This window comes from Schistocerca americana, chromosome 7 (assembly GCF_021461395.2).
Source record: "Schistocerca americana isolate TAMUIC-IGC-003095 chromosome 7, iqSchAmer2.1, whole genome shotgun sequence".
Lineage (NCBI taxonomy): Eukaryota > Metazoa > Arthropoda > Insecta > Orthoptera > Acrididae > Schistocerca > Schistocerca americana.
This window is the reverse complement of record NC_060125.1, coordinates 163,020,821-163,043,320: the sequence shown is the minus strand read 5'-3', so window position 1 is coordinate 163,043,320 and position 22,500 is coordinate 163,020,821.

Here is a 22,500-nt window from a genome sequence, read left to right as displayed (position 1 = left end):
AACGTACACCAGCTTTTCAAATTGTAGTGCTACGCTATTCGCTAGAAATGCTGTCTGGGACTTGGGATCAAGTCCCCCATTCCTACTTTGGATCCTATCGAGAAGTCCTTTAATCATTACAGCCGCTAGTGGATCATATTTCTGGCAATCTCATATCTCGAAAAGAGTCACCTTTCTCAAACCTATCTGCTACAGTAAAATTCCAGCCTCGATTTACGTAGTCCCTATGCATCCTGCCACATCACCTCACACTCTTCACTACCATCCCTGCCGCTTTGCGCATGTGATTGTTCCAATGTAATTCGGAACTGAGTAGAAGTCTGAGGAAACTATATCTATCACCTTCTGCACCACGTGTTGAAACAGGCTAAGCTGTGTTACTGCGACTGGACTGTGTTTTGACTATTCGATGGAAACAGGAACTGGGAGAAACAGGAGGATTTTGTTACTGCACTGTGATGTGCTTGTGAGTACACACAAGTATTACAGATCTTGTTCCATTCACATCCATCTCCACAACACGCTACCTTCGTTATTGTGCGCCATCAAACAGAGAAAAATAACGAACTATTAAAGCTTCATCCGATAGAGAACTCTATAAGATTTTTACTGCATCTCTCTCCTCCCATATGCCGAAAACAAACACTGCATGCATGCCAGCATCGAGCACATGTGACGATCCTATTAAATATACGGGTATTGATCAACCGCACAGACCAGTTTAAAGTTTCATCACCTGTACTTTAGGAGGATGATAGTATCCCACCGAATATACTGTAAGTCGTCAGAGACGCTCCCTGTGACCCTGTCTCATTGTTGGAAACATTGTTTTTTTTCTGCTCTAACACACTTTGTACATTGCCATAATTTTGTTTTTCCACCACAGCTTCGAGGTCTGTGTCAGTTTCTAAACTAACATTAACACTTTCTGATCCATGGCCTCATGCACAAAACAAGATGTCGCATAGAGTAAGTCATGTTGTACTTCTGCTACCATAACACACCACACACACTGGATGATTTAAATAAAAGTCAGTTACAACATAAGGAAACTGGAAGAATTCTGCAGCATTGTGGAGAGTTTACAAACTACAGTCCGAAGGTGATTCACGAGCTCTACATTCAAACTCTTCTGTTACAGTGACGGAATAGCTAATGACTCAGTATTCCATTTTGATTGATTCTTCATACTGCAGTCATGTATGTCATCAGTGTTTCGGTGCTAGCCATTCCTGGAAGCGTTCTCAGTCATTCATTATGTGGTAACCTACAGCATGGCAGTGGATGAATGGGATGGAAAAGACACCACCAATGTACTGAAATAATCAGCATCACAGTTGATAGTGCCAACAATTTATGCAATTTTACAGTAATTTCAACGCCAAGATGTGGCAGCATGTTTCCCAGTATCAGTATCATAGCTAAATCACCCCTTCTCCACTTTGCGAGTATCATTGCGAATGTAAATAGATGACTGTGCGGTACATCCATTCATTGTTAATTCTCGAACACATACATCATTAAAGTATACCAGACAGCGCTGTATACATTTCTAACACCTCGAGCATAGTACTTAATTTACGATCTCTGTCTATGCTGGTAGGAGTCACAGAGCGTTCTCGCAGTCTTAGGTTAAAATAGAGACTGAGAGACTCCCCTTTCACAGTCATAGACCAACCCACCCTGCAACACCATTACCAATGTAACCTGCAAGAGTCGAGAAGATGCATACATCTCGAGATGGTTAGAACTCCTTATCGACATATAATAACAGATTTGAATGTGTTGTGATGTAATAGCAGACGGTTAAGTAGAACAAGAAACAGGTGATTTTTATGCATGATGGAGCTTCAGATGGATGGAGTTTGAAGCCTTTTTACCTAAATCAATCAAGTTACCAATTTTAAAGTATTATTCCAGAGTCTAGGATCATACCTGGAAGATACTGGTAAGAGAGAACATAGAGACATGCACTCCTAAGGCTTCAATGCTCTGCATTGAAAATTAGCTATAATGTTACATACCTTGAGTTTCTGACCAATTCGTCAGTGCTTCCTAGACAAAGGAAATGGTCAACTTGTTCCAAGGTGTATCAGAAATGCATATACTGAAATCAGAAGGGAAGACCCAGGAGCTGGCTGCACGAGCACCTTTGTCTTTTGAATATTCATGGAAAGACCAAATCATTTGTAAGCCTTCCTGAGACAATTAAGACTGCTGCGACTCTGGAGGTGAATTAGCTGGAGAGGCATTGTTGCACCTCAGTTATATGAGCATCATATCCTTATAAGTAAAATAAATAAGTTGATGAGACATTAGGACTTTTTAAATTGTTAATTACAGTTATTACATAATGATTTTATACATTTTCCAATCAAATGATCATGAAACGAACTTTTTTACTATTTTTAGTACACATTGTTTTACACAAAACAAATTTACAATATACTGTCTATTGATTGTTCTTCAGAAGTTAAATGTTTCAATTTGTCAATTTCAGAATCCACTTCCCCAATTTCTTCACCTTTCTTAAAATGTTCCATACATTTTGATTGAAATTTAGTATTCTGTGAGTAAGTGGATTTTTATAATTCACTTTGTTTGTGTTTCTGATAACTCTCAAAATATGTGTTAGTAACAAAAGGATATTTTCGTAATTTTTAAATTTTGTGTATTGATCTAGGGTGGTCATCTGATTTTTCTTTATTGTTAAAATGCTGTAAACAACAATGATACATAGTTATTGTGCACATTTTTATTAATTTGACACGACACAAGTTTAGATATCTCCTTTCTCCAACAGTAGTATGAAATGTTTTCTTATTTAAAATATAGTAAATTAATGTCCTTTGTATTTACCTATTGTAATTTTTAATGTATATACTTGTGCTTTTATCGAAAGAATCTAAATTAATAGTCATTAATTTTAGTCTCAGGTTTTGGAATACTATCTATTTCAAAAAGAAACGAAATATTACATACTTCAAACACTTCAACAAATTCTTCATAAGTACTTACTGTACTGAAATTTTGATTTCTTTTGGTGTTCTGCATGTAATGTGATACTCTACACCACAGAACAAGTTTTGATCATTACTTTTTACATTAACACAGACTCTTTTTTCCTTTTTTCAGGCTACTCAGTATAACATGAACCTCTCAAAGCAACATATGTGTTAAGAGCTACGTATATTTTAATAAATTTATTTAATGTCCAACCAGAACCATGAGCTTTAAAATTAGCCATTTTTAATTAAATATCAGTTTTTTATTTCTTAAAACTTCTATATATATCTTTTTCTGTAGTAATCCTATCATTTTAGGTTTGATGTCAGTATTCAATAACTTTATTATTTTTCTGCATTACACAATTGCAAAGAAAATTTTAAATAATTTTCAAACCGTTTAATAATTAATTTCATTTTTTAACAGCTCTCATAATTTTTTGTTTCATTACATTTAAGAAATGATTACAATCAACTGAGAGTATATTATTTTCGAAATCTACAGTTTTTATTCTTTCTGAAATTGTTTTTCTATTGAGTAACATCTAACCATTTTTATGAAAACAGACAAGACGTTATGGTAATGAATGCCCCAAACCAGCTGCAGTAAGGTAATACCTGTTTTTAATAATTTACACAAGAGGCCTGTTTCAGCTTATTGCCATTATCAAGAGACCCGTGAAATACCTTTAGTAAGAGTATCTGTGCACCTTTAGTAAGAGTATCTGTGCAGAAACTGTGCCTGTCTTATGTTTACATTTGCGCTGGTACTTATGTCTACTTGAAAGTGACAAATATTTTGCATCCATGGTAAAGTCTTTCTGTCATGTCACCATATGTGTAATAGTTCCTGTAGTTATCGAAATGTAAAAATACGTTTTTATCAGATATTTTAACAGTACTTTATTGTTATGCTATGTGTTTCCAAATTAAATACAGCTTACCAAAGATAATGTTACCTGTTGTTCTTATTTTCCTTTAAATTTTATCTGTGCTCTAGGTAAGTTTTGTTTATAGTTTGAGTGTGTCTTTTCATGTTCTATTATGTCCATAAAATTTTGTAGGTAGTATTTATGTTTAAAATCTGTGTGTTCATTTAGAATTTTATGTATGAACTTCCTTGTTTGAATATAAATTTCCAGTTGTATGAATATAAATGACCATAGTAAGTCCTTTTGGTATTCTGTAAGTATAATCGTTCTTGTAGTTTTTAGAAATGCGTTCTTGTCAGATGTTTTGAGAGTTCAGTTTCGGCAGTACTTTATTATGATGCACTATGTTTACAAAGTATATACAGCTTACCAGAGATGATATTACCTGTTATTGTTCTTATTTTCCTTTAAGTTATTTGAATGGTTTGAATTATTTAAATTTGTTACTATAAAAAACAGGTAATATTTTATCAAGAATAGAACATCATTGCTTTTAATCAATTGTAGTAAGTTTAACTTAATCCCATTCTGATAAAATTTGTAAGGGGGCATATATGCTTCATAATGGAAAAATAAAAAGTAAAAAAGTGAAGTACTTTATCGTTTGTTAAGGCGGTTTTCTTAAAGATTATAAAGAAACTATGTGGGAAGGAGGTTTAACTGTATTTTTGCTTCACATTCTAACGCTGCAGATGCTATTCTTAGAGGTGTTGATAAAAATGAAGCTGGGGTCGAAATAAAAGATGTAGTACTAAACAAAGGAAAAACTGTTCCCAAAAATATAGAAATTAGAGCACCTATTATTAGATACAATCCTAATACATAAACTAAAACTAGGATAAGTAAGATTAAAAAATCCTAAAATACCAGTGTCTTCCTTTGAATTACGAAGTATAGAAATTGCTGGATTGAGTAATATATATATTTTTGAGTTATAGGAAACAAATCATCATTATATAGCAGAGTTTGATATGCATTATTTTATTTTTGTTTTTTTGAAACAAGAGAAAGAACAATCAATTGGTTGATTTTCATTTTCTGATAACATTAAGTTACTGAATATCTAAAACTGGCAGAAACAAAATCTGGGATTTAGGTGTGCCAAACAGTTTTCAAAGCTTACACTACATTTGATGATTTTAAATGACTAACACAATAAAAAAGGATCCAGAATGAGATTTTCACTCTGCAGCGGAGTGTGCGCTGATATGAAACTTCCTAGCAGATTGAAACTGTGTGCCCAACCGAGACTCGAGCTCGGGACCTTTGCCTTTCTCAGGCAAGTGCTCTACCATCTGAGCTACCAAAGCACGACTCATGCCCGGTACTCACAGCCTTACTTCTGCCAGTATCTTGTGTCCTACCTTCCAAACTTCACAGAAGCTCTCCTGCGAACCTTGCAGAACTAGCACTCCTGAAAGAAAGGATACTGCGGAGACATGGCTTAGCCACAGCCTGGGGGATGTTTCCAGAATGAGATTTTCACTCTGAAGCCGAGTGTGCGCTGATATGAAACTTCCTGGCAGATTAAAACTGTGTGCCCGACCGAGACTGGATCACGAGACCTTTGCCTTTTGCAGGCAAGTGCTCTACCATCTGAGCTACTGAAGCACGACTCACAGCCCGGTACTCACAGCCTTACTTCTGCCAGTATCTCGTCTCCTACCTTCCAAACTTTACAGAAGCTCTCCTGTGAACCATGCAGAACTAGCACTTCTTTCAGGAGTGCTAGTTCTGCATGGTTCGCAGGAGAGCTTCTTTTAAGTTTGGAAGGTAGTAGACGAGCTACTGGCAGAAGTAAAGCTGTGAGAACCGGGTGTGAGTCGTGATTCGGTAACTCAGATGGTAGAGCACTTGCCCACGAAAGGCAAAGTTCCCAATTTTGAGTCTCGGTCGGGCACCCAGTTTTAATCTGCCAGGAAGTTTAATAAAAAAGGATGTTTAATAACATCCATAGAGTTTCATTACAGATTATCTTATTTCTGATATAACTATGTCTCAAAGACAAAATATTGTGGCAAATGAAAAGGCAACTATTAAATTACATGCTACTTTTAGTGATCACATTTCTAATGATAATTTAGCTTATATAACTTTTTATGGAAAAGAGAATTTAGTTTCTGAATTTAAGTATGGCATATAATTTGAGTATTTTAAAAATATTTGTATTTTTCTGGTTACTGAATGAGAAGTCTTCGAAAAGTAATATGTAAACAAAAAATAATGTAATATTTGTGGTAAATTATTATTTTCTTTTAGTATTTCATCAAAAATAAAATAAAATTTATGATCAATATGTCTATTTATGTAATTCTAATTTTTTTTTAAGTTATAAAAAGGAGAAAGGTTGATTTTTGTACTTCTTCCCATACTTCTACCATATTTTTAATGTAACTATGGAATTCAAATTCATGTACATCATCATAGTATTCTTTAATATTACCTATAGCATCAGTATCTTCTGTACTTTTCAAATATTCCCTACTTAAAATTGGTTTAAAATAATATTTTCATATTCTCTCTTGGCTTATCATTTTCTTTAGTAATTTTTTGTTAAAGTCATATTTGTTCCATATATTATTTGTTACAATTTATTTAATTTTTAAAAATGGTATAATAAATTGAATACTAGATTTGGAAGAGCTAATTATAAGATTTTTTGTATAAGTTATAAAAAATTAGATTTTAAAAAATGATAAGAGCAACATATCAGATTTTAAAAATATACATTTTATTACGATTTTACAAATGAAAAATAACAAACATTTATTAAATTTAAAAATGAGGATTGAAAAAATTATCAGATTTAAAAAAAATGAAAAATAAAAGAAATTATTAATGGTGCGAGGTTATTAAATGTTACAATCATTTTTATATTCAATTAAAATTTGTTTCCTGATTTTTATTTCATGATATTGTGATACATTTTAGTTAATAGATTCAGTTGAATGGCCCCATTTCTTTATCCTAAAGGTTTTGTCCGTAGTAGATGAAAACTGCTGACCACCCAAAAACGTGGGCCATGTCAGTAACTCCATCTGCTAAAACAAAACGATAGGTTAGGGAAGGCCAGAATGAGTGTATAAGCTATAGCTCTTTTCAGCCATGTGAATTCTATATGAGTATTTACATCCTCATTCCCTTGTAGTCTCTAACTTTACAATGTCGGGACGAATTCTATCATGAGAAATTAAATGTTCTAGAAAGACAATCTCCATCTTTCTGAAACTATACTTCCGAAAATTTAAGGTCTGTCAAACTCTCTGCACCACCTGCAGCAACTTCTGCGAATAATATCTGTGCTACTTCCAGAACTCCACAGCATACGTAATTTCATCAAATTATACGGTGACCAAACTGACTCATTCCTCATTGATTTCCATGTCTAGAGACCAAATGAACATGAGGGCCCCCACGAGCACCCAGAAGTACCACAACACGACGTGGCATGATTACGACCAATGTCTGAAGCAGTACTGGAGGTAACTGACGCTATGAATTCTGCAGAGCCGTTCGTAAATCCATAAGAGTACAAGAGGGTGGGGATCTCTTCAGAACAGTACGTTGAAACGTATCCCACATATGCTCAATAGTGCTCATGTCTGTGGAGCTTGGTGGTCAGTGGAAGTTCTGAGACTCAGAAAAGTGTTCCTAGAGCCAATGCCGACATACCAAAGTGTGATTTCTTAACATGTTAACATATTCCATGGTATGAAAACGCAGTTTATCGCCGATAACTGGTGACCAGTACAACATGCCCTTTTTGTGACCACGAAGAGTGTGCTTTTTTTCCAGTAATTCCTTGTTCCAACATCTCCTTAAACTGCTCTTTACAGCTCTGTGAAGAACTATACGGCTTGTTGAACTCCCGCATGTTCTGTCAGTATGATTGAGAGTTCCTCCCGGCTCTCAGAAACCTTGTGGTCAATAATGAAGACAGTTTCACCAAGCCCCAAAACTTTTTTCTCAGGCTTGTCATGGGATGAAACTTTTGCGTCATGAATAACTAACTGAAACACCGTGATTATAAACAGCGTATGGAAGTAACACAGCTTGTCTCCATTGTACTGAAGTGGAGAGCGGTTTTTCGCTCTGCTATGGCTTGGGAAATTTTCCTCCTGCCTAAATTAATAAAGTGTAATGATGTCGCAAAAAGCCTACCCCAGTACGACTTTCGTCATCAAATCTGCGGTTATGAAGTCATATGTGACAAGTCACACACTGACGTATGAACGAAAACCTCCCCTGTTTTTCTCGCTTCAGCAGTCTTGCCCATAACTATTCCCTTGCCCGTGTTCTTTGCAGTGGTAAAGCTACTTGCTCACTGGCTAAAAATACGGCTTCTTAAATCTCATGTAAATAACTACCTGTGTCCAGCTTAGTAGAAAGCTCTTGTGCAACAATTTTAACAGATATGATGGGGCGCACAGCTTCATGAGCACCTCCCATTGCAGTCATAATGACGTCGTTGACATCATATTTCATCATGGCCAGAGTGTAGACTTAGCGCCCATCTACCCTCATTATCTGCATAATGTCAAGTCACGCTTGTTGAATCCGGCTCCAGATCTGAATACTGAATTTCTACTCTTTCCGCTCCTCCGTTTTTAATCTACCTCTAATGTCCTGCTGTGGTCTCCTGTCGAAGTTCCTGTATCTTTGATTTTGCCAACTAGGTCTCTGATTTTGAAGCCAGCTTTTCTTGATGCTTTCTCCTAAGTTTCTGTTCGTCTGCTCGTGTCCCATGACTTTTTCACACTCACACTTTTCCACTACAACCCTCTGATGCGCTGTCCCTGTCTTGTCGCGATCTATGCATCTCACTAAGCTGTCATTAATTAAGGTATTAACGACGCTGTGACTCGTGGTCGCTTAATCTCTCTCCACAAAAACTCCACGTCACGTCTGAGTGAATTAAAATCCTCAGATTCAGTGAGCTGAACTGATTTTGTAACTACAGACACGGATCGCCCAGGAGCCAGCATGTTTTCAAACACTGACTAGATGGTTTTCTTTGTTTGCGTCTTCCGAGAGAGTGAGCTGTTTATTGCCTCAAATTAATTCAAGCCGGTGGCGTTGCTGTCCACCATTTCTGTAACCTTACCTAGCTGTTTGTACACTGATTTCATTCAGGAACCGATTTTTATATTTAGGTTTGTCGTCTTTGCACGAAATTTTTTCCTATCGTTTTCGGTGTTTTTTCTCTCATGCTTCTTTTTTATAGACTTCGGCTTCCGTGTCTCGGTCTCCTTTGTTTTTCTCTGCCTTGCATTTGTTTCCTGTCCTCTTCTGCTTGGTTTCCGTTTGCTTTGACTTTCCTGTCCCTCTCTTGAATTTCGGTCCTATCTGATCCGACCTTTGCAGCATTTGTTTTACTCAAAGTGGTGTATTCCAATATTTGCGAGATTCTAACTGTTTTATGCGATGGTTGGCTCTGTTTCGAAGACTTTGTTGGTTTCTGATACTGACCCAAACCACAAATAAAATTCTGACTTGACTTCTTCTGATGCCATTGAATCCTCCTGATTGATAATTCACCTTGTCTCCGTAGACCGCGCTAGACTAACTCTATCCATTTACAAAAGATATGAAACAAGAATCCATTAGACAACGCTCTACTTCTATTACAAATTTGACGTCAGGGAATGATCCTTAGCACAGACAACGCTCCCGACATAATAAGGAAAACCCTCACACTGAATAAAAATTTTCTTTAACACAGTCTCCCAGACTGCAGGTGCATTCATACACACAAAAGCGAATTGTAAGTAACAAATAGTTCACATTCATCGTACAAGCATAAGCTCGATATGCAGACTAATGTACACACACACAGGACAAAAGTAATTGCCACAACTTTTAGCATCCGCAAGATCTGTCATTGTCCTGTACTAATAGAATGATATCAAAAGAAATCAAAGTTAAATCACTGGGTAATGGTGCACATGCATGCTGGGTCCCAGTTCTGCATCGTAGTCAAGATGAGTAAGTTGGTTGGTTCAAATGGCTCTGAGCACTATGGGACTCAACTGCTGAGGTCATTAGTCCCCTAGAACTTAGAACTTGTTAAACCTAACTAACCTAAGGACATCACAAACATCCATGCCCGAGGCAGGATTCGAACCTGCGACCGTAGCGGTCTTGCGGTTCCAGACTACAGCGCCTTTAACCGCACGGCCACTTCGGTCGGCAATATGAGTAAGTACAACACACGTTCTTTTCTCTGAATTCTTAGTGTAACTGATCATTTTCATTGGCGACTGTGCACAATGAAAACTCAGTCACAGTCTGAACAACATCAATATTATGCACCAGGGTATAATAATAATTAGTGTATCTCTAACCATGGAAATGTGCAAAAAAATGTGAAGCATCCAGGAATATAAGTCAACACTATTAACCGATGTTTACACTCTAAGTCAAAAGAAAAAAACGACCCACTACGAAGGAGTTAACCGAACGGGACGGATATTTGTGGATGTGATGTACTATCACGCGCAAAAGTATCCGAACGACATGATTTGTTATAAGCCAAATTTTCATGCAACCAACATAGTGTAGCTGTCTGGCGGGTCCTCTAAGCGCATAGTAGTACAGTCGTTGGACTACACAAAATGGATACCACGAGAGACCACTAGACAACACTGTTCTTTAAGGGAATCATTATGATGTAACTCAACACCATGATACTGCAAAAACTAGAAAAACACCTAGTTAGAGATGATTTAGTCCCTAACGCTTGTACAGGTTACAATGATTTTCAAAAGCGTTACCATCTCACCACAATCTGAAACAACTAAGTATGGCTCAAAAACTATATAGCAATCCTTAAACAAAGTAAATGTTTGCATGAGCAAGATATTCTGTCTGTGACAGTTCGAAGTATTTTTCCTCTGTATAAGATTATCCCGCATATGCTAAATGTCCCAGCGACGATTGGTTTTTGCATAAACTGGCCGTTAAAGGAACTAATTAATGAAAACGCAATTTACAGCGGTAAACTCTCTATAGAAACCACAATATTCAGTAACGTCAATGTACTAATTATTCATGAAGAATTATTTGCCAATATGTTTGAATTATAAATGACATGATGACATTTTTTGATCTGATCAAAAATGGCTCTGAGCACTATGGGACTTAACTTCTGAGGTCATCAGTCCCCTAAAACTTAGAACTACTTAAACCTAACTAACCTAAGGACATCACACACACCCATGGCCGAGGCAGGAGTCGAACCAGCGAACGTAGCGGTCACGCGCTTCCAGACTGTAGCGCCTAGAACCACTTGGCCACTCCGGCCGGCTTTTTGTTCGGGATCTGGACAGAAACCCAGCAGACGTAGCCACTAGTAACTAAAATACACTTTCGTACCAGCCCGGGACTTGATGAAGCCAACGATCATCAATACTGACAAGCCGTAAAGAAATGTGAAATATAAAGGTTTGTTAACACATCTGAACTAGAAACAAAACTATTTCTACTACATCAAAACCATTATCGCCCTGTTAACTAAACACAAAAGACATTTAATATACCCTCCACAGGTAACCAAGCATGCATGTGCTGAAAATTGGAATGCTATGAATTAAAATGTCGTGACGGGATTTTCTACCCAGCACGTTATCGGATTGTTAACTAAGTAAAATCTGATGTTATAAATCGAATGTATTTACCAGCAGCGAGCTGTATCAATATTAGTTGAGGCTACAATTTGTTTTGCTTCACCGGGAATCGAACCCGGCTCCTAATGTCGCTCTTTCCCATCCATAAATCGACGTTAAGTATCAACTGCTTGCTCACCAGTAGTGAGATGCTCGCATGTTTCACTAGAAATAACGGTACCTATCGTTATTGTTGACTATTCATGAACAAACATTAAATATACAAATTATTTTTCGGTGGTAGGTCAGTGTGCACGTGCTAGGGCGTAAAATGAAATTACGATTGCAATCCAGATGCGTTCCAGTCCTAGAGATCCGAATTCGAATTCCAATCGAGGACCAAAAATTGCAACGTCTCAAGTTCAAATTAGATATGAACACTGTGAACAAAATAACCATTCATAAATTAAATGAAATAAACGCAATAGTGCTAGTTTACTGGCGACAGAGTTTGTGCCTTTTTTTTCTTTTGTGGAAACGTGCTTCTTCTGAACGACAAATTAAGTATGCCCCTTCTGTTGCAACATGGCTTGAATAAAAATATGTATATTCCACTGAGAAGGCAGTCATATAATTGTTATGGAAATGTAACTGCATCTATAAATTTCGTTCTCCGTGCGTGGAAAATCGGAAAGAAGCAAACTCAGTATTGCTGATAAGGAAAATTTTCTTCTTCAGAAGGTAATGAAGTAAAATAGGCTTCTGCTGCTTGATTTTCCACATAATTAACATAAATGTGTCTTCTTGTGAAAAGAAAAGGAAAGAAAGACAGAAACTAAATAAAGGGTGTATGCCAGTTTCATCACTGTGCTTCCCCGAAAACAAAGTAATAGATACACATAGGCTTAACTGGTCTATACTGATGATCTTCTCTGATTACGTTATGTTGGAAATCCTCCTCCTGCTACGTGAAGTACAAACTTTAACCAAAAATCATTCGTCTAATATACGAAATTCTTGGATGTGTAATGTAAATTACGCCTTTCTATTCGTTACAGTATAGTTTTAGTTAAAAAATTTGCGTAATTTTCTTTCTATTTTTTAGTACACATCAACTTGTGGTGCTCTGTTGTAGGGTATACCCAGAAGTCCTCCCTATCGCTTGATTCTTTTGTTAGGATGTAATGCATCGTTTGGCCTTTCAACCAGTTAATTGCGTTTCGTTTTGATTTAGGGTAAGGTATACTGACAGGGTTTAAAAATTCAGCAGGTGTAACAGCGTTGGGCGTAGTTCTGCTGACGCTTGCTATCTTTTGTCTTATGTAGAGCAATATGTGTTTTACCCTGTCACACAGCAATCTATGCTCTTCGGTATCTGCTATATTACGTAATTTACACAGCGGTGACTCGGCCAATCGAATAGAGTGAAGTTTAGAGTTCGTCGTAATTTTCCTGTTTACAGCAAAGTACCAGGTCGATTTAACATACGTTGGCAGGTTCCGGCAGTGAATATTTTCCCATATTGTTTCCCAGTAAAAATGTTCAAATGTGTGTGAAATCTTATGGGACTTAACTGCTAAGTTCATCAGTCCCTCAGCTTACACAGTACATAACCTAAATTATCCTAAGGAGAAACACACACACCCATGCCCGAGGGAGGAGTCGAACTTCCGCCGGGACCAGCCGCACAGTCCATGATTGCAGCGCCTAACACCGCTCGGCTAATCCTGCACGGCTGTTTCCCACTAACAAGGATACTTTTGTTCTACGTCGTTGCTGGGTTTGTCTTTCATCAAGTTATTGTAATGTTCTTTTACTTTAATGATGTCTATTTCAGGGGTCCTTGCCTGTATGTAGCTGTATTCTACTAAAAAGTATTTCAAGTGGTATAGTCCGTTGGGTATGTGTTGGACATTTATAGGTGCACTGATGTTAGCAGGAGCTATTTCGTTTAACAAATGTGCGTCAAGGGTACCACTTGGTTCCTTCCATTGTTTGTATGTGGTAGAAAGGTATAAGGCTTGCCCTTTTTTGGTCACATCGGTGAGATTTAACCCACTACATTTCGTAGGGAGCATCAGAATGTCATATTCGACTTTGAAAATGCGTCCGAGGCTCACAAAATGTCCTAGCGCAGATGCCATGGTTTTCGACAAAGTCGCAGGTGGTGGCAGAACTCGTGCTACGTAATTAACTTTGGATGTAATGTATACATTTGCACTGTTACTTTTTGAAGTTCATCGAGTTTCCTAATACTATATGCTTGCACAGAGGCGCGTATGCTGTTAAGTAATTCTCGATAATTTGCAACAATAGTGTGCGTGATGTTTCTTTTAAAGTCTATGCAAAGGCATTTTGTAGTGTTGGCAGAAGAGCCACCACCGTGTTACTACAGGAGGCCGAAATGCAAGCGTTTAAGCTCACGCAGGCTGGCGTGAGGTCTGGAACAGGACACGTAATGAATAATAGCAAATAAAGTACGTAGCTGCTGGAATACTTAACATTAATCCATAACTGGTGAACATCGCTCTTGATGATACATGAATTACAATATATATATAGCAAAGGATAATGGCGCCTTGCTAGGTCATAGCAAATGACGTAGCGGAAGGCTATGCTAACTATCGTCTCGGCTAATGAGAGTGTAGTTTGTCAGTGAACCCTCGCTTCCTAAGTCGGCTGTACAACTGGTGCGAGTGCTCGGAAGTCTCTCTAGACCTGCCGTGTAGCGGCGCTCGGTCTGCTATCGCCGACAGTAGTGACACGCGGGTCCGACGTATACTAATGGACCGCGGCCGATTTAAAGGCTACCACCTAGCAAGTGAGGTGTCTGTCGGTGACACCACATTCCTCCCCCGCAAATCGGCGTACGGTTTTGTTATAAGGCTTCCGCCCGCCGTGGGGAGGACCCCATGTTGACGTATGCGACGAGGTGGGGAGCCTAACAACAGGCGAGGCTGTGCCACCCACACCCTGCCATTCGGTCCGAGGGAAGCTAGGAAACGCCTGAAAACCTAGTCCAGGGTGCACGCCAACATGCGGTGTATGCGCCCGTAGAGAGACAGGAGGGGCCGAAGGGTCGACCTCCACCTGGTCGGGGCACCCGACGGGCGAAGACGCCACGTGGTCCGGAGCGGGCAAGAGTTCCATGGCGGAGGACATCTGGTCACGGGAAGCGATGGGCGGCGCGTGACCCAGTGAGGCGCCCGGCGGTTGCAGCGAAGCGTCCACTGCGGGCGTCGCCGGCGGGAGAACAGGCGGCGGCGGCGGAGGCGGCGCGTCGCCATGGGGCAAAATGGAAGGCATCCTCGGTAACACCTGGGGCTGAGGCGAGCCAGTAGATGGGTCCCCAGGGCGCTGACCGGACGGCACCGTCGCTGAAAGCAGACGGGGAGCGGCAGAACCCGTGCGACGACAGAGGCACAGCTGATTGAGATGCCGACGCACCTCACCCAAAGCCCCCAAATCCAGATACATAGCGCGGCCGAGGCAGCGAAGAATGCGCCCTGCGAACCAACGCAGTGAACCTCGATAGTTGCGATAGCATACAACGTTGCCTGGAGCACAAGGAGGCGTCTGCCGCTGCACAGGAACCTGATGCGGCGGATGTAGCAAGGACATCAAGGTTCGATGAGGACGACCGTGGAGCAACTCAGCCGGCGAGCGACCATCTCGGGGCCGAGAGCGATACGAGGACAAAAAGAGCAACAACGCGTCCTCCCTAGAATGCGACTCTTTTAACTTCAACATCTGTGACTTGAAAGTCCCGACCAAACGTTCAGCGGCGAAAATGGCGCGGACGTCAGATGTTGAATACCGTTGGCCTTGCAGAATGACTAAAATTCTGCAGACATGAATTGTAGGCCATCGTCGGAAACAATAGTCTGTGGAAGACCTTCAATGCAAAAGATAGCGGATAACGCTTGGATGGTGGCAGAAGACGCCGTGGAAGACATCCGGACAACAAAAAGAAAATTACTGAATGAATCTACCAGAACCAACCATCGGGCATTCCCGAATGGACCAGCAAAATCGATGTTTAAGCGTTGCCAAGGGGAAGTGGCTTTTGGCCATGCAAAGAATTTCCGTGGTGGTACGGATTGTTGTTCGGCACACACCATGCAAGAAGAGCACATATTTGTAATCGCAGCATCGATTCCGAACCAATTACAGTGGTGACGAGCAAGTTGTTTCGTTCTCACTATACCCCAATGTCCTTGGTGGAGAAGCCGTAAGACAGACGACTGTAACGAACGTGGGACCACGACCCTGGACTGATCATTATCAGAACGCAACAGCAAAACACCACGTCGAACAAAAAGTCTCTCCTTGTGAGCAAAAAATCGGCGAACGAACGGATCCTCGATCCGCGACTTTGACAGGGGCCTTGAGTAGCAACGAAACGCAGAACGGTAGCAAGGACAGGGTCAGCAGCTGTAGCTACACGACGAAAATCAATCGGAAACGATTCGACCACGTCATCGGTTTCCGCATCAATGAACACGCAAGCAAGTTCGGAAGAATCGAATGCTCTATCCTCAGCAACAGGTAAACGGGACAACGCATCGCCGTTTCCGTGCTTAGCAGTGGACCGATACAAGATATCGTAGCGGTTCTGCGAGCGGAAAATAGACCAGCGAATGAATTTCTGCGCTGTACGTGGAGGTACAGGCTTGTTCGGATGAAAAAGCGATGTCAAAGGTTTGTGGTCTGTGATGATGGTAAAGTGACGACCATACAAGAAATCATGAAACTTAGTAGCACCAAATACGAGAGCCAAAGCTTCTTTCTCGATCTGTGAATACTTTCTTTGAGCAGACGAGAGCAATTTGGACGCAAAGGTAATAGGGCGATTTTGCGATCCATCTTTGTGCGCAAGCACAGCACCGATCCCGTAATCCGATGCATCTACCATCACCAAAAGGGGTTTCTGGGGATCGAATGACGTAAGGCAAGTATTTGAAAGCAACACCGATTTCAACTGGCGAAAGGCGCGTCCGCATTCCGTCGTCCAGACGAACGGAACACCTTTACGGCGTAAGCGATGAAGCGGAGCTGAAATGCAAGAGGCGTGGCGCACATAGTTATTATAATAATTGATTTTTCCCAGCACACTCTGTAGCTGCTTCAAATTCTGCGGCGAAGGCAAGTCTTGTATGGCACGGAGGTGCTCGGGACTGGGATGTATGCCCTGGGCATTGATTACATGTCCCAGATAGGGTAAGTCACGAGCAAAAAACACACATTTGTCCTTCCGCAAGCGAAGACCATTTTATCGCAAGACCTGAAAGAAAGTTCGGAGATTGGCTAAATGTTCTTCTTTCGTCTTTCTGGAGATCACAATATCGTCCAGATAGTTTGCTGCAGTAGGGACCGACGCACAAACAGTTTGCAGATATTGCTGAAACAATGCAGGAGCTGATGCACACCCGAATGGCAGTCTTGTGAATCGATACAAACCAAGATGCGTGTTAACCACCAAAACGCGCTGGGAGTCTTCATCCACCGGAATTTGCAAGTACACATCTGCTAGATCCAACTTCGAAAAATATTTACCCGGGCACAGTTTGTCAAAAAGATCTTCCAGGCGGGGTAAAGGAAAAGTTGCAATCACTAGTTGTGGATTCACTGTTGCCTTGAAGTCCACACAAAGTCTCAATTTTCCGGAAGGTTTTGGCAAAATTACTAAGGGTGATGCCCAGAGAGAAGCCTGCACACGTTCAATCACACCTTGTGATTCCAAATGGTGAAATGTTCTTGCGACCTCATCACGCAATGCGTGGAGAACATTGCGCGCTCTGAAAAATTTCGGTTGTGGATTGACTTTCAGTTCCAAATGTGCTGTATAGTTCTTAGCGCAACCAAGGCCCGGTGCAAAAATGTCTGCAAACTCTTCACATAGACGAGAAACACTGTCTGAAGGCACAGTCTGGTTCACTGATGGGACCTGATTGACTATAGACAAGTTAAACAACTGAAATAAATCGAAACCAAACAAGTTCACTGCAGAAGAAGAACGAAGGACGTAAAATGACACAAGTTTTGTTTGTCCCTTGTATGTTGCAAGAAGACTGCACTGTCCTAACACAGGGATTGCTTGTGCTGAATAATTACTGAGCTTAACATTTGCGGCACGCAACGGAGGTGTGCCCAGCTGTTTGTACGTGTCTTAATTGATCAGTGAAACTGCAGCTCCGGTATCGAGCTGGAATGGTATCACTTTGCCGTTAAGGGCCAAGTCTACAAAAAGTTTATTGTCCTGCTGACGACAAGAGTTACTGTCTCGTGCAACGTGAACTGACACTGCTACAAAATCACTTGCGACATGACGGGATTTCCTTTGATGTCGACGCACACTAGTTGTGGGACGAACACAGTCACAGTTAGAGAAAGTGGCACTGGGCGGAGTGGAATGAACTGCATGAATGTCCATGGGCAAAGGTTCATGACCCTGAGTATTCTTGGTTCGATTCCGATTCCGGCGCGAAGCAAAGGGCCTGGAATGGTTGTGAGTGTCCGTTCGGAGCTTTTTCTGGCAAACACTTTGGACACGGCCTGTTTTATTACAGAAAAAGCAAATAGCTTGGCGTGATGGGCAATTCTCACGTGAATGTCTAGTAGCACACCGCGGGCATGATTTTAGCACTGCATGTGCTTGCTTGCGCGGCACACGTGGTGGAGAGATTGGTGGCAGCTGCGTGGACGGGCGCGAGGGCTGTTTACTGTTCCGTGCAGCGTGCCCGGTGGGCCGGTTAACGTGACACAAGGCTGGTGAAGTTTCAAATGATTCCTGAGTAAAGTCAAGTGTGTCCTGTCGATCCAATATGTCCATCACTTGTTGAAGGGAGGGATTGACTAGTTTCAAAATCTGTTCCCGTATATGAGCATCAGAAACGTTCTGTGCAATTGCATCACGCACCATAGTATCTGAATAAGGTAGTCCACATTCACACTCAAAAGCACAATCCCTAGTAAGGCCTTGCAAGGTTGCAACCCACTCCCGATTAGTTTGACCGGCCGTACGTTTTGTACGAAAGAAGGTATACCTTTTTGCAACTACATTGACTGATTCTTTGAAATATGCATCTAATGCAGACAAAATTTCGTCGTAGGACAGAATTGCTACGTCGCGTCGGGGAAATAATTTCACTATCACCCGGTACGTGGACACTCTGACACACGATAATAAGAAAGGCTGCCGCTCGTTACCTTGAATTCTGTAGGCGGCGAGATGGAATCCAAATTGGCGTGACCACTCCGTCCAGCTTTCCAGTGCAGTATCAAAAGGACGAAAAGGTGGTGCAACTGCATGTTGTGGCTGCGGTAGCGGTGGAGCGGCGGCTGCCGCATCGTTTTGCATTGCACGTTGACGCTGGATGAGCTGTCCAAGGGCATCCAGCAAGGCCTGCATCTGCTGATTCTGTAAGCGATAAAATTCGGACAGTACATCTGGAGATTGTGGCGAAGCCATGACACAAGTAAATTACGGCAAGAGCAAGACGAACGCAAAATCCTCGGCGCCAATGTAGTGTTGGCAGAAGAGCCAACACCGTGTTACTACAGGAGGCCGAAATGCAGGCGTTTAAGCTCACGCAGGCTGGCGTGAGGTCTGGAACAGGACACGTAATGAATACTAGCAAATAAAGTACGTAGCTGCTGGAATCCTTAACTTTAATCCATAACTGGTGAACATCGCTCTTGATGATACATGAATTGCAATATATATATAGCAAAGGATAATGGCGTCTTGCTAGGTCGTAGCAAATGATGTAGCTGCAGGGTATGCAAACTATCGTCTCGGCTAATGAGAGCGTAGTTTGTCAGTGAACCCTCGCTACCTAAGTCGGCTGTACAACTGGGGCGAGGGCTAGGAAGTCTCTCTAGACCTGCCGTGTGGCGGCGCTCGGTCTGATATCACTGACAGTGGCGACACGCGGGTCCGACGTATACTAACGGACCGCGGGCGATTTAAAGGCTACCACCAAGCAAGTGAGGTGTCTGGCGGTGACACCACATATTTCATGGTTACAAGCTCGCGTAACAGACCCTGCGTTTGCGTCCCAATTCCACAAATTATGTTGAAAATCCAGACTTTGTTCTGTTAAGTTTTGCACCTGATGCCTGTTCATATTTTGTTGCTGCTTGTAGTGCGGTCTGTACTTCAGCGCCATTCACGACTAGGCAGCCTACGTCATCAGCGTACGCCTTGCACACGATCTTTTCTCCATGTATTTGTAATCCTTGTAGATGTTTCATAAGGGGGGCAAGCAGGGATTCGATGGCGATGGCGAAGAGTGCCATTGACATTGGACACCCTTGCCTAATGGAGCTGGTGACGTCAATCGGGAGGCTAATGTGTCCATTGATGACAAATCTGGCTGAGTTGTTTGTTAACGTATTTCTTACTACTGCAATGAATATATGTGGGAAGCCCATTGCACCCATGGTCCGAAGGAGGAAACTATGATTAACCCTGTAGAAGGCTTTATCAAAGTCGAGCGAGATGAGTGCACATTTTATTTTGCAAACGTCGGCCGTTGAGATTAGGTACCTGTAATCACAGAGGGTCTGGAGAATTCTCCTGTCTTGGCCCACATTTGTTTGATAAGGGCCAGTGACGCTGGTCATTGTGGTTTTCAGCCTGGGAGCGAGCATGCGGCCAAAGATTTTGTAATCGCTGTTTAAAAGCGTAATTGGCCTCAGAGCTATTACAGTTTTCGTGTTGGTAGTTTTTGGCACTAACACTACGAGTCTCTCACGAAATTCTTTCTGGATGTCATTTTTGGGGTCTAGTAGTTCGTTGCAGATGAGAGTAAACTTGGCTCTTACGAGGCCACTGAATCTGCAATAAAATTCTGCCGGAATTTCGTCTGCCCCTGGAGCCTTATTTTTCATGCTTCCATATATAGCTTCTTCACCGTCTTCTTCAGTCACTTCCGAGATGACAGTTTGTGCTTCCGCGTGGCATACTTTGCCCTGGAGGTTGATCATTAACTCGTCTTGAAGCTGTCCGTCAACCGGTTGACTAGACATTAAGGATTCAAAATGCTGTACGATTGCCTCTTTAATCTCTCTTTGCTTCGTCAGCTTCCTTCCATCATCAATTGTTATTTCAGATTGCGAGACACCCTTTTGCTTTCACGAATGACGTGATAAATGGAAGTGACCTCGTGCTGTGCTGTATTCTGGGCACGCGACCTTATTTGGTAGCCTTCCAGTTGTTTACGCCGAAGTGCTAAAATTTTTGCTTTAATTTTGTTAGTTCTTTCGTAGTTGTTCACAACTGTTGCATCGGACTTGTACAAATCTCTTAGACAATGAAAGTACAATTTTATAATTGATTTGGACCAAAAGTTTTTGTCTTTTGAGTAAGTTATGAAAAACCTCTGTATTTTAGGTTTGGCATGTGTCAGCCACCAGTCAGTGCCAGAGTTGTACGACCTAAATTTGCTTTCACACTCTCTCCATACCTTGTAAAATGCCTCCTGACAAGCATGGTCTTCCAGATGTGACACGTTGAGCTTGCATGTGCCTCTACCTCGGTAGGTCCCTTGTTTTATCAGATTTATTGTGCATATGTACTGAACATGATCTGAAAAAACGATAGGCCATACTTCGGGCTGCAAAATGAGGTGTTTCAAATTGTGCATTACACCTATCCTGTCTAGACGGTTCGCCGAGTGACTTGTGGAGTGGGTGAAGCCAGGGGCTGCACCGTGCATATGTTCCCATGAGTCTATTAGTCTTAAGTCATTAACTATACGTTCCAGTTCAGTACACTTGTTGAAATTGGGAGTTTGGTCTTTGGCATGCAAAACACAGTTAAAATCTCCTCCTACGATAAGGTATTCATATCGAGTTCCAAACAGTGGGACAATTTCGTCTTTTAAAAACTCCGTTCTGCGGTGCCTGTTACTGGACCCTGAAGGGGCATACACGTTAATGAGTTTTCATTTATTGTGGCCGCTATGCCTTTACTGTTTGGTAGTTTTACTACATCTTGGACTACTATGCCCTACTTTGTGAGCACAGCCGTGCCCATTTCCGCTCCATGCCCTGGGTTTGTAATGGCGTTGAAGCCTGGTACGTTACCGAGCTCAATGTCTGTCACTTCTTGTAAAAGTATAATGTCACTGTCAGAAGCATGTATAAAATCTTTTAAGTTCCGTAGTTTAAAGGAACTGTGAATCTTATTAAGGTTTACTGTCGCGATTTTGTATGCTTGTATGTCAGACATTATTCGTTCTACTTGATCTAACTTTAAAAAACATTCTTCTGATTTGTCTCGCAAGCGTCAGCTTTACAACGCATTTTAATAATATTCACAGGTAGCAAACGTTTCAGTGATGTGTCCTTGTTCTTTAGAATGTTCGTTCACGGAGACGTCTTCATTGAAGAAATCAGCCACCTTTGGGGCTGGCGTACAGTCTGTCTTACTTTCTGAAACGTCTGTCATGTCTTCATCCGCATTGTTATGGTCGCTTTCGGCTGCCCTGCTGGTTGAGGTTGTCGTCGTGGGTGGGACAAGTGAATCTTCAGGAGAGTGGCTCTTTTCTTGGGGATGGGTGGATGCTTTCTTTGTTAGCTTTCCTTGCACGTCTCGTTTTTTAAAACGCAGAAGGGCATCGCTCCTTAGGAACTGGTGTCGCTTTCGTGTCGCTATAGATCTGTTGGCTTAAGGTACTACCTATTTCCTTCGCCTTTTGTCGGAGTGTGGGAGCTGTCTCCTCTGCAACTTTGCGTGCCAGCCGGCGTTTCTTATTTTTCTTTGGAGAATTGCCTCTCGACGGACTTTCTTCAGTATCCAAGTTAGTGTCGCTTTCCTGCAAGGTGTATCGGTCTTCAACTTCTGGCGGATCTGCTGCCTTTAAGTTGCAGGTGCCTGTTTCGGTGGAAATTCAACTGTTTTCGTAGATTGGTGGGACTCTTGTGGATCGTCAGCTGTGACGTCACTGACAT